Here is a 13,447-nt window from a genome sequence, read left to right on the forward strand (position 1 = left end):
CCCCACCACCTGGTCCTCAGCGCCCTGGTAATTCCGTCCCCGGGAGTCTGGGCCGGACGGAGCGACTTGCTTCTAATGAACAGAATGTATGCAGCAAAAGGGAAGGGACTCCCCCCTGTGACTCTTCCAGGAAAGGTCTGCCTTCGGCTTCCCTGTTTCTCGCTCCATCTCTTCCTGATCTCTATCTCACTCTGGGAGAGGCAAGCTGCCACGCTGTGGACATCCTGTGGAGAAGCCATGTGGCAGACATCCCAGGTCTTCAGTCAATGGCTGGGGAGAACCCGCCATGAGCTGCATGAGTGAGCTTAGAAGCGGGTCACCCCCCACCCACCCCCCGGGCCCATCAAACCTTGAGATGCTAGTGATCTGGGCTGACACTTGGATTCCCACCTTATGGGGGGACCCGGCCAAGCTCTGCCTGGATCCAAACTGTCACATAACAACTGTGTGTTGTGTTAAGCCGTTCGGTTTGGGGTGGGTGTGTGGGAGGGCGGACCTGTGACGCAGCCCTAATAACTCATGCAAAGCTCTAGCTGTAAGCGTTTAGCTGTACTTCTACACATTCAGAGGAAGTGGACCTCGGAGTGCCCCCACGACGTAGGTCTGAGGAAGCACAAGGCACCCAAGCAGGGTGCGCTGTCTCTCCCGCCCGACGATCGGCTGTCTGAGCCGCTGGAGAACTGCTTTGCACGTTCACCTGCGTGCCCCACACTGGTGCTGAGCTGCTCTGTAAAAAGATCTGAGACTCTGTTCAAAACCAGACGCAACTCTTCAATCAGAGTATTTGAACAATGGGGCATCACAAAACTTAGCTTTTCAAGCTTTTAGCAAACTGCAGTCACTGGAGCAGGGAGGGGGCGGGGGGGGGCTGGAAAACAGGAAGATGTTGAAGTTTATCCCTGTGGAAGCATGGGATCAACGGAGCAAGTTAAACCACGAGGGCACAGCCCAACAGGCAGGATTCAGTTTCAAAACCGTGGGATTGTGCTCTGAAATATCCTGGCCTGGGAGAGGGGCCTTGGGATCGAGGTCTTCTGTTTAATGAGATGAATTCATATTCTGTGTCAGAAGGGAGGACCACTGAGGAAGCCTGCAATTTTGCAGGATCTAAATGTGGTAAAATATTAAAAGAAACCTTAAGTGGAGGCCACTTATTTGATAGGCTTCTGTGTCGTAAAAATATGTTGTCAAAGAAAGGTCTTCCGAACGGAGGGGAAAAGGGACGTTGCCTGTGAAAATATTCAGGCTGAATATTTTATTATTAATTACAATGTTCAAGGTCTTAGTAAAAAAAAAAAATATATATATATATATATATATTTTATGTAGAAACTTTGCTTCTCAGCTTAGATTAGATTAGGTTAAATTTCTTTTTCCTCTTTAGAAAAATAACTGTGGTGTCATGCTAGAGACATGCACGACTGAGAAAGTGAAGAAGGGATGGGCGCACGTCCTGTGATGGTTAACGTCCCGCGGGTCCACTTGGCTGGGCTTCCTGGAAGTCTGTTTCTGGGGGTGTCGGTGTGTCTGGACAAGACTGACATGTGAACTGATGAACTGAGCAGAGCAGGTGGCCCTCCCCAGTGTGACTAAGCACCACCCATTCCACGGGTGGACTGAATAGAACAACAATACACAGGGAGGGAGAACGCTGGCTCTGTCCCTCTGTCCCTCTGTCTCTGTCTCTCTGCCTGTCCCTCTGTCCCTCTGTCCCTCTGTCTCTCTCTCTGCCTGACTGCTGACCTGCAACATCCATCTTCTTCTGCGCTCAGGACGGGACTCACACCATCTGTTCTCCTGGTCCCCAGACCTTTGCACTTGGACCGAATGGCGCCACCTGCTTTCCTGGGTCTCCTTCCAACAGATGGCAAACGGTGGGACTTCTCAGCCTCCAGAATCACGTGAGCCAGGTCCTCATTCAGTCAATCAGTCGATCGATCATTAGTTTCATTCCCTGGAGAACCCTGATCAATACAGACACCAACGCTAATTGGCCGGTTTATGTTATTTTAAAATTCATATGAAATATTTACACAAGATGGCGTCGTATAAATTGTTCCAATTAATGTAAAGAATGTCACGTTTTTCCTGGAACATGCACAATTATCCAGCACATATGTCGTAGACAGCGTTGCATTCTTTAAAGTAATTTTTGAATAGATGGTGTAGGTCCACCAACACCATGGCGCTGAATTTTCAGCCCATAAACATACCTTTAAAGGCACAGGGTGTTAATCACGTTTAAAGCGCTCTCTCCCAGAGGTGTCTTGGTTTGGATGATCCATCGTTCTGCCATCCTCCCTGGGGCGAGGAGTGGAAATTTCCTCTGCAGGAACAGGAGGGGCGAGGCGTAGGCGTCCTGCCTGGGGGGCGGGCTTCACTGGTCCGTGTAATACCTTTCCCAGACACTCTCCAGCGTCTGCGGCTTTGCTGGCTGGTGGTGTTGCCTCCATCAGCAACGCGCTGCTTCCTCTCTTTTCCCAGCACATCTCCGCCGATGGAAACGCCCTCATCCTGTAAGGCCAAGCCGCGGGGCGTGGGAGCGTGGTCAGGACGGCTTCAGGTGTGCGGGGCAGGCAGGGCGTGAGAGGAGCCTCCTTCCTAGCGCGTCACAGTGGAAATGCTCCCTCTTTTTTCAAATTATTATTTTACGATTTTCTTTCATGTTTTTGTTGTTGGGGGGCGGTAACTAGGGTCATCGTTTATTTTTGTTTATTTTAGTGGTGGTGCTGGGGGTTGAACCCCGGACCCTGTGCGTGCGGAGCGTGCTCTACCTCTGAGCGCTGCCCCCCCCCAAAACGCCCCCTCCCCAGTTCTCCTGTATGTCTGTGCTCGGTCCCCAGGACCTGTTCTCTCTCCAGTGAACAGAGTGAGTCTTTTCAAACCTCAATCAGATCACGTTGCTCTCCGGCTCAAAGCCACCCCATGGCCCCCCGCCGGCTCGCTCGGAGGAAAACTCCGGGTCCTAAGTCCCTGCTCCATCCAGCCGCACCCGACCCGTCTCCCTGACACCCTGTGCTCCCGCCACACTGGCCTGGGCAGGTCTCTCAGGGCCGTGAGTCACTGCCAGGTCCAGGGGGCAGGCTGGGCCACCGCTGGGAGCTCAGGGATGCCGCGGTGGGAACGGCTGTGTTCCCCCTCGTCCCCGCTCCAGCAGCTGATACAGCAAGGGCTGCTCTGGGGGGACTGTGGTCCAAACCCCTCTGGGGTGAGCAAAGGCGGCTCCTCCCGCAGCAGCCAAACCAGCCCCCCGAGCTGGCTGAGCGGGCCTGCCTGCAGATGCGCTGGCCTGGCTTGGCGGCAGCGAGGTGGCCCGCCCCCACCCTCGGAACCCCTCACGGACAAGCCGCGGCCAGCCCCCGCTCTCCACCCCGCCCCTCCACCACCACCGGTGGGTGACAACTGGAAGGTGAAGGAAGCAGGAATCCCGCTGCTCGGGGACACGAGCTCAGCTTGCAGACGGAGGACGGCGCATGGCGTGCAGTGACATCGACCCGAAGCCCCCAAAAGGCGCTGCCTCCTCAGATCCCCCTGGACACCCCAGACGCGGGGTTGGCTTGGACCCACAGCCCTGCTTGAAGACCTGAGCCGCTGGCAGCACTGTGTGGAGCTGGGTTCGTGGTGTTTAATTTGATGCCTCCCTTCTGTGGCTGGTGGGTGGTCGTGGTCCTCCACGCGCGGAGACGCTGCTGCTCCGTTGCAGCAAACCCTGTGACGACCACGGCTCCCCGCTCCTGCGCGCCAGGCACTGGAGGGGACGTGTGTGTGGATTTAATTCTCACGACCGGCTTATGAGGCAGATCTGATCATTCTCAACAAGGAGACACACAAAATGATGGTCCTCCTCCCACAGCTAGAAAGTGGCTTTCAAACAGGGAGTCTGTTTGAAAATCTACTCCCAACTCTGCTTGCTCTCATTTAAGCAGGAAAAAAAAGAGTTGGTTTAAAGAAAAATAGTAAATAAATAATACCCAGTCTTGTGGGCTGGACTGCATCCCGCAGAAGATGCCCCAGTCCTCAGCCCGGGACCTGCGAGTGGGACTCTGCTTGGAAACAGGGTCTTTGCAGATGGACTCAAGTTCAGGTGAGGTCTTACTGGATGAGGCTGGGCAAACGTCTCCTAGGTTCAGCCTCTGTGTTTTTCCATTTTAATGAAAAGATCTCATCTAGTTCTGACGGCAACTTGTGAGATGGATGAGAACTTCAGGTATTTTGGGGCATCTTGCTTAGAGACTAAGATAAAGCAACTCAGGCAAGATTATCCACTAGTTAAATGGGTAAACCCCTCTGACAAGCACAGGGAGACTGACCATTGAGGGCCCTGAACTTGCACGAAGGGTTGAAGTCCTGAGAGAGGCCGGCAGGTGGACTGGGTGCCAGCGTATGTAACACGTGTCAGTCCCTCTCCTGTGGGGACCATCTCCCAGGCTTCCCTTGGGACTCACTTGTGGGAGCTGAGTCTGACCCAGTCTCCACGGCAGCTTGAGACCCTGTCCTGGGTGATCAGAGCATTGCTCCCTCCTGGCCACGACGGCGGGCGGGTGTCGGTAATCCTGCCAGGAGAGCCGGTGAGAGCAACTCGAAGACTTCTGGTGGAACTTCTGGGAAACGGAAACCCTGTGTTCATTGGGCTCAGAGCTGGACGAGTGAAAGCATGCAGCTCCTGGAGATCAGGAACTCTTCTAATCTTATGGGGAAAGACAGGCTGAGAGTAAAGCCGACACAGGTAAAACTGAGGTGAGCTGCTGGATCCAGCCGTACCTGAACTCTCTGTCTGGGCTTTTCACTGATTTAAGCCAATGAGTTCTGTCACCCATAACTTTATGACAGTAACATATTTCTCCAAGACTGGACCTTTGTGGGGCAAGAGGTGACATGAGTCAGATTCCTTCCTACCAAGGGCAGAAAAGTAAGACCACATAGGGTCTGTCTCCTGGATAAACATTCCCTCTCCAGGAGGTAAGAGCGATCTGGGCTGATGAGTGTGGGGAGCAATGGCTCTACTCCATTCAATGATGTACATTGCCATAATGTGAATCGTCTGCCCCAAACAGAGAAATGCACCCAGGTGGTGTGTTCCAACCTGTGACCCCATTATGAAGGTTCTCAGGACTGGAGTGTGAACTGTATATTTTTTATGCTGACGAACGTTTCAAGAAAAGGCAGTTTGGTTTCATTGTGGCCGTAATAAACCAGCTACGTATCCAGCCGTCTCTGCTGACTACTGAATCCTCTCACATGAAGGGCCAGACACTTGGAGCTTATCCGGCCCCAGCAGGTGAGAGACACGCATTAGCCGGCCTGGTGAGGTGTGCGCCGGCCTCCTCTGAGAGGCAGGTGCTGCGACAAATCAGAAAGACGTCCCTTCCAGAGGAGGCGGCTCCAGCTTCTGCCCCAGGGGCCGGGATCCCATCCTGACCTATTTCCAGAAGTACGGATTCTTTAAATATAAAAATCTCATTTTTCGACGTTAGGCGCAGTGGTTTGAATGGTACCCCCCCACACACACACAAATTCACATCTACTCAGAACCACACAGTGTGACCTCGTTTGGAAATAGGGGTTTGCAGATGTCAGCGAGGTAAGGATGGAGATGAGGTCACACTGGATAAAGGTGGCCCTCAGTCCAACGGGTGTCCTCATAAGAGACACAGAAGGACGCAGAGACGCACAGGAGCAGCTTAGGAAGGCAGGGCGGGCCTTGCACAAGCCAGGGAAAGAGAGCCCAGAGCCCCGGCAGGTGCGGGAGGCAGGAAGGGGCCTCCCCGGGCGTCTTTGGAAGAAACACGGCCCTGCCCACGCCTCACGCCGGCCTTGTGGCCCCCAGGACAGTGAGAGGATCAATTTTATCTGTTTTAAGCCACAGAGTTTGTAGCCATCTGTTACAGCAGCCTCAAGAAACTGACCTACTGGGTGAACCTGTACAGACGCTCTCCTGGCGGAACACCACGCAGGCGCCTCCCTCCAGCCCTCAGGGAGCACCAGCTCCACCAGGCCGGCCAGCGGGTCTGGACGCACGGCTCCCACATCCTGCAGGTGTCAACACGGGCCCCTCAGGGACCTCCTTCCTGAGGAAGTGTTTCCGCGGCTGAAGGAGGGGAGGATGCCCGCACGGGATGCTCGGGGAAGCCGCTGCTCCTCGTTGCCAGGCACTTTCCATCTCGGGAGGGGTCCAGGTGTAGTCCGGAGGGCTTGTCTGCCTCAAAGCCCGCGAGCGACGGCCTCTGCTTTTTCTCCTGTGGGGGTGCCCTCGGCCCCCGAGATGTCTTCCTAGAAGCCTCCCGGTGAGCTGCCGTCACCTCAGTGTCCCAGACACACTCTCCCTGCTTCAGAACCTCTCGGCCCCACTGGCTGGGCCAGGGGGCCTCTGGCTTCTTATCCTTGGGTTTTCCTGACTCCTGGGGTGGGATGCTCGGGGACCCGCCCAGGACTCACCCTCAGCAGCCCAGAAACCATCGGGGGTGAATGCCTCACTGGGCAGTGGGGGACGGGACTGATGGATGGATGGGCTGTCCTCCTGTGCCCCCAGGCAGAAGACTCCGAGACGCATGTCAGAAGGCCCCACGGAGCCCAGCGCCAGGCAGCGGCCAGCTCGGGGACATCTCTGTTACCTGCTCTCCTATCTCCGGTCTCTCATCCCCGTCCCCCTTTCCTGCTGTGAGATCACCCTGCAGGCTCTCCTCCGGGGAGATGCGGGCTCACGGACGCGGCTGCGCTCTCAGAGCCAGCATGTCCGTCCCTGCAAGGCTAGGAAACTGTACACCTGTGTGTGATCTCCTCGGCCACGGGGAAACGTACTGGCTCATCTTCCAAGAGGGGCCCCCCTGCGCGAGAAAGTGAAATAAAACTAAAGATAAATGTAACTTATTATGTTAGCACTAATACACTCTAAGTAGTTCTCAATACTTATGTTGATCCTGAGGTTTGGGGGGAAAAAATGACTTGAGTGACCAAGTTTCTTATAGACATTTTGGTGGATTCTAACTATTTTTCTTCTCTACCCATTTTTTAAACATTTCTTTTAAATTAAAGGATAATTAGCATATAAAATTGTGTAGGTTTAAGGTGCACATGTTGACTTGACACATTTATAAGCTGCAAGGCTCTATCTCGTTAAGACCTCGATCTCGTTACATATGTATCATTTCCTTCTTGTGGCTGGGAGCGACTTAAGAGCTACTCTCTCTCCAGCTTTGAAGTTGATAATACAGTATTGTTGACTGTAATCACTATGCCGTGTGACAGATCTCCAGGACTTATTTATCCACTCGTTCCCAGTTTGTACCCTTCAACAATGTGACTTTGGTATCAGGGGCTTTCGAAAACTGTCCTAGCAGTTTTGGAAAATAGCCTGTAGTTCTGTTTTAAGCCACTAGAGGGCAGGGCAAGTAAGAAATGGTAACTGACGGGCTTATCACCTGCTGGCCCAGTCCGGGAAGCGATTTGCCCCAAGCCTTGCCCTGCGTCCAGCTGCCTCACCACGCTTGAGCGTGCTATCTGATCATCTTATACTGTTTCTGGACAAAATCCTTACGCTTTCTGCAACGCTGTTTGCTCTCATGTTTATTGTCTGCCTCCCTAAGACCTGAGTTCCAGGAGACCCGACACTGTTTCGTTCATTGCTGCACACCCCCCACCCCAGGTTTAAAGAGCTAGCACACAGTAGGTGGCTAAGGGGTGTTTGTTGAGTGACTGAATGAACGTGACCGCTGATCCACGGGAACCAGCCTGATTCTCCTTCTCTGACTTTCCTGTTTCTGGCGGCATCATGGCTCAGCTGTGAGTGATGGATGGTTTGCGCTTCACATGGTGTCCAGGACATTAGGAAGCTGCTGAATTCCGGGGTTTGGTTTATGTCTTTGAAATATCTGAGCCCTGAAGAGCAGTAGGCAAGAAGTCCTCTGGGTCCAACTAGCTTGGTTTGGGTTTAAAATTTCAAATGGCAAGCATAAATCCACCCGGAGGCTTCTCCGATCATCCCTGAAGTGTGCGCATTCGCTTTCAGCTCCAGGAATGGTGAATGGCTCAGACAGGACTGAAGCTGTAAATTCCGGCACACTGAGGTGGCTTGAGATACATCGCCCACCTGCAATTAGTCAAAAGCCGTCAGAGATTCTGCTGGGCTCGTGGGGAGCCCGGTGGGGGCCTCACCCCAGAAATGAACAAGCCCTGGGCTGAGAGGTGGAGGGGAGACACTGCGGGGCCAGGATGAAGGGGGAGGGCAGTGAGCTGAGTCGTGCAAGAGCCAAGGGGCTCGTGGCCCCTTCCTCCGTCTTCAAAGCCGACAACCGCATCCCTCTGTCCCTTCCTGTCCTCACGTCTGACCCTGAATCTCCTGCCTCCTCCTTTCATGTCTAAGGAAGCCTTGTGATTCCAAAGGCTCCCCCAGGTGACTCAGGATGTTCTCCGTCTTCACAGCTTCCTCTCTTGCCACGTGAGGGAACATGTTCACAGGTTCCAGGGGTCTGGACGTGGCCGTCTTTGGGGGTGAGCCAGTATTCAGCCGAACACAAGGCCGATCTGAGTTTTAACCTGCAGCTAACAGAGTGGAGGAAACACTCGTGGTCCAGGGCCGGCTCCCACTTAGCTTTGTTGAAGAGGCCCCCTTAAGTGAAGGGCGACCTGCCCCGCTTGTAAGGGTGGGGACAACACTGACTGCTCTGTTCCAGCCACAGGATGGCCGCTCCATGCATTCATTTCAAGTGATGGGCGCTCCGTGGGCGACAGAGTCTCCCAGACTGAACACGGACGGCATCATCCAGGAATCCCCGGGGGACTGTGTTCTCAGAGGCCGCCAGGCCCAGGAAGGCTGGCCCGGGTTTGAGACTGGGGACAAGAGTGGCTCCCAGGGTGTGGCTACTTCCTTTTGGTTTCCAGACTCACCAACAGTCACACCCGTGAAGAGCATAAGGGGATGACGGATGTTAAGTCCGAGGTGCGGCCCCGCCGATAGTGTGACTCCCCAAGGAAGCGCGCGTGGGGTTCGGAGGTTTCGGTGGCCTGGGTCCCAGGAGCTGCCCTTTGTAGCTCTGGGCAGGAGAAGGGGCTTATCAACATTCAAGGGTCTAACCGAGCAACAAAACTGTAAGATATCTAAAGTGTGCCTCGTGATGATCCGCTGGACCTGAAAAATCAAATCATAAACTCGGGGGTGGGGCAGGGATAAATTAGGACAAGCAGGATTCACCCCTCCCTCACCTCTGGGTTTTTGGGCTTCAGAGCCACGTGGGTGTGATCAAGTGGTGCTCAATTTGCTGTAATGAGCAGCTCCTGTTTAACTTTTTTCCCCCCATTTTTAAAGTATTTTTTTTTTATCGCTTCTCGGCGTTTTGGTTAAGATGAAGGGTAAAATATTTTATTTATTTATTATTGTATTATTTTCTTTTGTGCGTGGGGAGGTAATTCGGTTTATTTATCTTAGAGGAGGCACTGGGGATTGAACCCAGGACCTCATGCATAGCTAATAAGCATGCGCTCTGCCACTGAGCCACACCCCTCCCCCTTTCAACTGATACAAATGGCTGGCTGGAATTTCCTGGACTTCAGGAACACATTACTTCTATGTTTGGAACCTAGAGAAATTAAAATCCTGGACCAAACCTGGAAAGGAAGCCAGGGAACAGGGCCACCCCTGTTTCGGGCCGGTGAGCCGGGCCCGGCGGTGTGGCCGGCCCGGCGGTCGGGGTGGAAGGGGACTTCGTCCTCTTCCTAATTCTGTTTTCAAGATCAGACGCTACTTCTGCTCAAGTCCACATTTGCACCCATCGGTGAATTTAATTTCGACACCGAGTATAAAAATTCATGTCTGGATCTGTCCAAATGACTTATTAATCTTGTTGGCTATCAGCACTGACAGAATGAGAGGGGACGATTCTAGCATTTGTACCGAATGTGTGTGGAAGATAATTCTGAGTTATTACGAACTTCCCCTGGGATAACACGCCAGGTCCCATCCAGAGGCTTCAGAGCTCCTGAATTCTGTCAGCCCGGGACAGGCAGAGGAACAGCCTCCAGCGGTGTCCACGTCCGAACCCTCGGGACCTGTGAACGTCCCCTCACCTGGCAGAGGCAGCTCCGAGTGCGTATCAGCCAGCTCTGAGAAGGTCACCCTGGGTTATCCACGTGGGCTCGGTGTCACCACAAGAATCCTTAGAAGTGGAAGGAGGAGGCAGAAGAGAAGGGCAGGGTGATGGGGGTGAGTCTCCGTGCTGTTGCTGGCTTTGCAGTTGGAGGGGAGGACCCCGGCCGAGGGCTGCGGGCAGGCCCCCCACCCCCGGCTGGAAAAGGCAAAAAGTGTCACCCTGGGCTCTTCCGCCTCCAGAAAGGAAGGCAGCCCCGCCAAGAACTTGATTCAGGTCCAGCAAGACCCGAGCTAGATTTCTCCCCTGCAGAACCGAGGATACATGGCTTCTGCTGTCGGCCCCCCGGCTACCAGCACTGTGACGGCCGCGAACGGGGCGCTGGGTGGGCTCTCAGCGGCCACCGTGACAAGCGGTCCTCAAGTTGGATGGGTTACCATGGCAGGCCTTCTCTGAGGCCAGAGGTGTGGCCTCGAGGTGTCGGCGGGGCGCGCCTCTGAAGGGCCAGGGGCAGAGCGCCTCCCGCCGCCTCTGGCCTCTTGGCACCGCGGGGTCCTCGGCTTGTGGAAGCGCCCCTCCGCCCTCTGCCTCCGTCGTGTGTGACCGTCCCCCTGGGTGTCTCTGCGTCAATTCCCCCCCGTTCACAAGAACATCGCGGTACTGGATTTAGGGCCCATCTTTGACCTTCACTTGCTTCTATCTGCAAAGATCCTTTTTCCAAATGAGGTCGCATTCACGGGTTCGGGGTGGGCACCCTTCCACCCGGCACAGAGCCACCTCTCTCTCTGACAGGACGGCTCCTAAGAGACAGATCTGTTACAGGAGGGTCCGGCCCCTCGTGCCCTCACAGCTGCGTCTGGGGGCGCGTCTGGGGGCGCGTCTGGGGTCGCATCTGGCCACACTGTGCAGACTTGTGGGGGGTGCGTAGCTTGTCCTGTGCCTTTCTCCCTCCCCCAGTTTGTGTGGCCCCCGCATTTCTCCCCCAGGCTTTGGTAACAGTGTAAGGATAGAGGTGGTGTCCCCGCACCCTGGGGGCCCCTCCTGGCAGGGTCGGGCTCCTTGGCAAACACCAGAACCGAGCGCGGCCGCCCACCCCAGCCCAGGCCCCGAGAACGCCGCGCTGGGACTCCACCACCGTCCCACGACCGTTAACGTTCACTTCATACAGACGCTGGGAACTCGGAAAGCTTCGTCGCTTCCCCCTTCTTAAAGGAAGGGGTGCAGACCTCCCGTGGCCCGCACGGCCCCCGGCTACCGCCCCTCTCATCGGCCTGCAGGCTCCGCCGTCCAGCCCACCTGGGCCCCCAAGTCTCACTCACCCTGCGCAGCAGGACAGACTGGTTTCTGCTCCCCTCTGCGGGGGCTCCCCCACCCCTCTCCCTCTGACCTCGGAACGTGGGAGCAGCCGGGCCACACGCCTTCCCCAAAGGACACTCCTGCCCTCACAAGCCCAGGCTTCAAGCATCGCCCATCCAAACCTGAACCCCGTCCCCAGATACTGCCACGGGTCAAGTGGAAACCCCTTCGGTTAAGACACGGACCTACTTTTAAGGACTAACGGCCACAGCTCTGAGCCCTCGGGGAGTTAGGGGAGGGTTTGCAGAATCGTTACCCCCTGTCCACCTGCACCTCTGCCGCCGCAGTCCCACGGGTCGGGGACTTGACAGTGCGATTCTCAGAAACCCACACAGGGTCTGCTGCCCCACCCCACCTTGTCCAGCCCGTTCTGCTGGGACCCGGAGCCCCTGGAAAATCAGCCCGGCACCGAGAGAGTGCAGTTTCCGAGACTGGGGAGGGTCTTCACCGGGACGGCGTGGTCACCTACGTCTGGGTGTGCCCACCTGCGCCAGCCCGCTGCCCTGGTCCGGGGGTCACCGAGGGGGTCAGACAGCAGACGCGGCTCCCGGGCGCTGGCCTCCTTCCCGAGCGCGCGCCTCTTTCGGCCGATTCGGAAACCAGCCGAGGCCGACTTCTCATGGCGTTACGCGGCCTTGCGCTGTTTCGTCTTCTCCTTTGCGTTCTGTGCTGTTCACTTAGGTAATGTGTCCCAGCGCCACAAAGCACGTTTTATGTGTTATTTCCTCTAAAAAAGCCTTGTTTCCAAAAGGGCAAGGAGTTCCAACGAGCATTTACACAAATCCGCTCAAGTGACGTCACTCCCCTTGGAAACGCCCGGGAGCCCTCGGGCCGGTTGTAACAGCAGACGCCGTGGGGGGCGGCGGTTTCTGATGCCCACAGGACCCGGCTCCCCTCTGACGTGCTTTGACTTTCAAGTGATGGGGCTGCCTGGCACCGCGTGGCACAAGGTGGTAATTCTGACGCCCACCTGTTTTCTTATTACCTGGCATTTAGAAGTGGTCGGAGGGTCGTACGATGCCCAGTGCAGCTTTGAAAGGACTCGCCGCCATGGCGCTCTGTGGTGCCGCACACGCGGAGCTGTGGTTCCCCCCGCCTGCCACCCCAGCACGGCCGCTCGGAGGCGGGACCCCCGCAGTAGAAGTAGGACGGATGTAAGGATGCAGCCGGCCCGCCAGGTCCCGGTCTGAAATGAGGACTGTGAGGTCCTGTGCGAGTCCCTCACAAGCCGCCCGGGACACTAAGCAAAAGTGTGGTGCCGCCCCATCCATCCTCGGGGAAGGGACAGCAGGGACCCATGTCTGCAAGTGGGGCGCACAGACGTTTGCTGAAACCGGCTAACACACATCACGGCGTGCGGGGCGGGCGTGCAGCCTCACACAGCCTCCCACGGCAGCACGCCGGCTTTGCACAGGCAGCGATCATGCCGCGTGGTGAACCCAGCCGCACACGCTCTTCAGTTCAGTTGAAAAATTAAGAGGATGTCTGTCCTTCACCCAGCTGACCCTCTGGAGAGACTCCCCTTGGCAGGAGGGTGGCCCTGGCTCTGTCCTGGGCTGACCCCCGGCCCCCAGCCCGGGCTGCAGGCTGGACGCCCCGGACGGCCGCACCGCACGGAGCCCGGGGAGGGGCCGCCCTGCCCTTTCCCTTCGCGGCTAGTTCCTCACAGGGAAGAGCTATTTCTTGCCGGCATGCGCTAACGGTGTCCGTGCGCAGTACGTCCTGAGGACAGAGCTGGGTCTCTGGAGGATAATGCATTGAGTGGTGCTCTTCAACCTTTTTCGTTTATTTTTAAACCCAAACCCACAACTTCAGCGCCTCCGAGAACTGGTGCTACACTAAGTCCTGCCTTCACCCTGCCTGGACCCCACCCGGTAAGATTTCCTTGTATTTTTCTAGTTTTCCTGTACTTCGTATTACAAAGAGCGGGGTCTCTGTGTGTCTCCACTCTTTTCCTCCACACATAAAACTATATTTTACTACAGAGAAGGCTCAACAGTCACTCGCTTAGA

General features: G+C 55.8%; 1 non-coding gene across 1 annotated transcript; it reads right to left on the reverse strand.

The window, feature by feature from the left end:
• Positions 1–9,421: 9,421 nt before the first annotated feature.
• On the reverse strand, positions 9,422–9,499 carry TRNAN-AUU (transfer RNA asparagine (anticodon AUU)). Its single transcript is given in 2 exon segments — positions 9,422–9,457; positions 9,462–9,499. It is a non-coding gene; the product is annotated as a tRNA-Asn (tRNA).
• Positions 9,500–13,447: the final 3,948 nt, after the last annotated feature.

Source organism: Vicugna pacos, chromosome 32 (genome assembly GCF_048564905.1).
Source record: "Vicugna pacos chromosome 32, VicPac4, whole genome shotgun sequence".
In the NCBI taxonomy this organism is placed as follows: Eukaryota; Metazoa; Chordata; class Mammalia; order Artiodactyla; family Camelidae; genus Vicugna; species Vicugna pacos.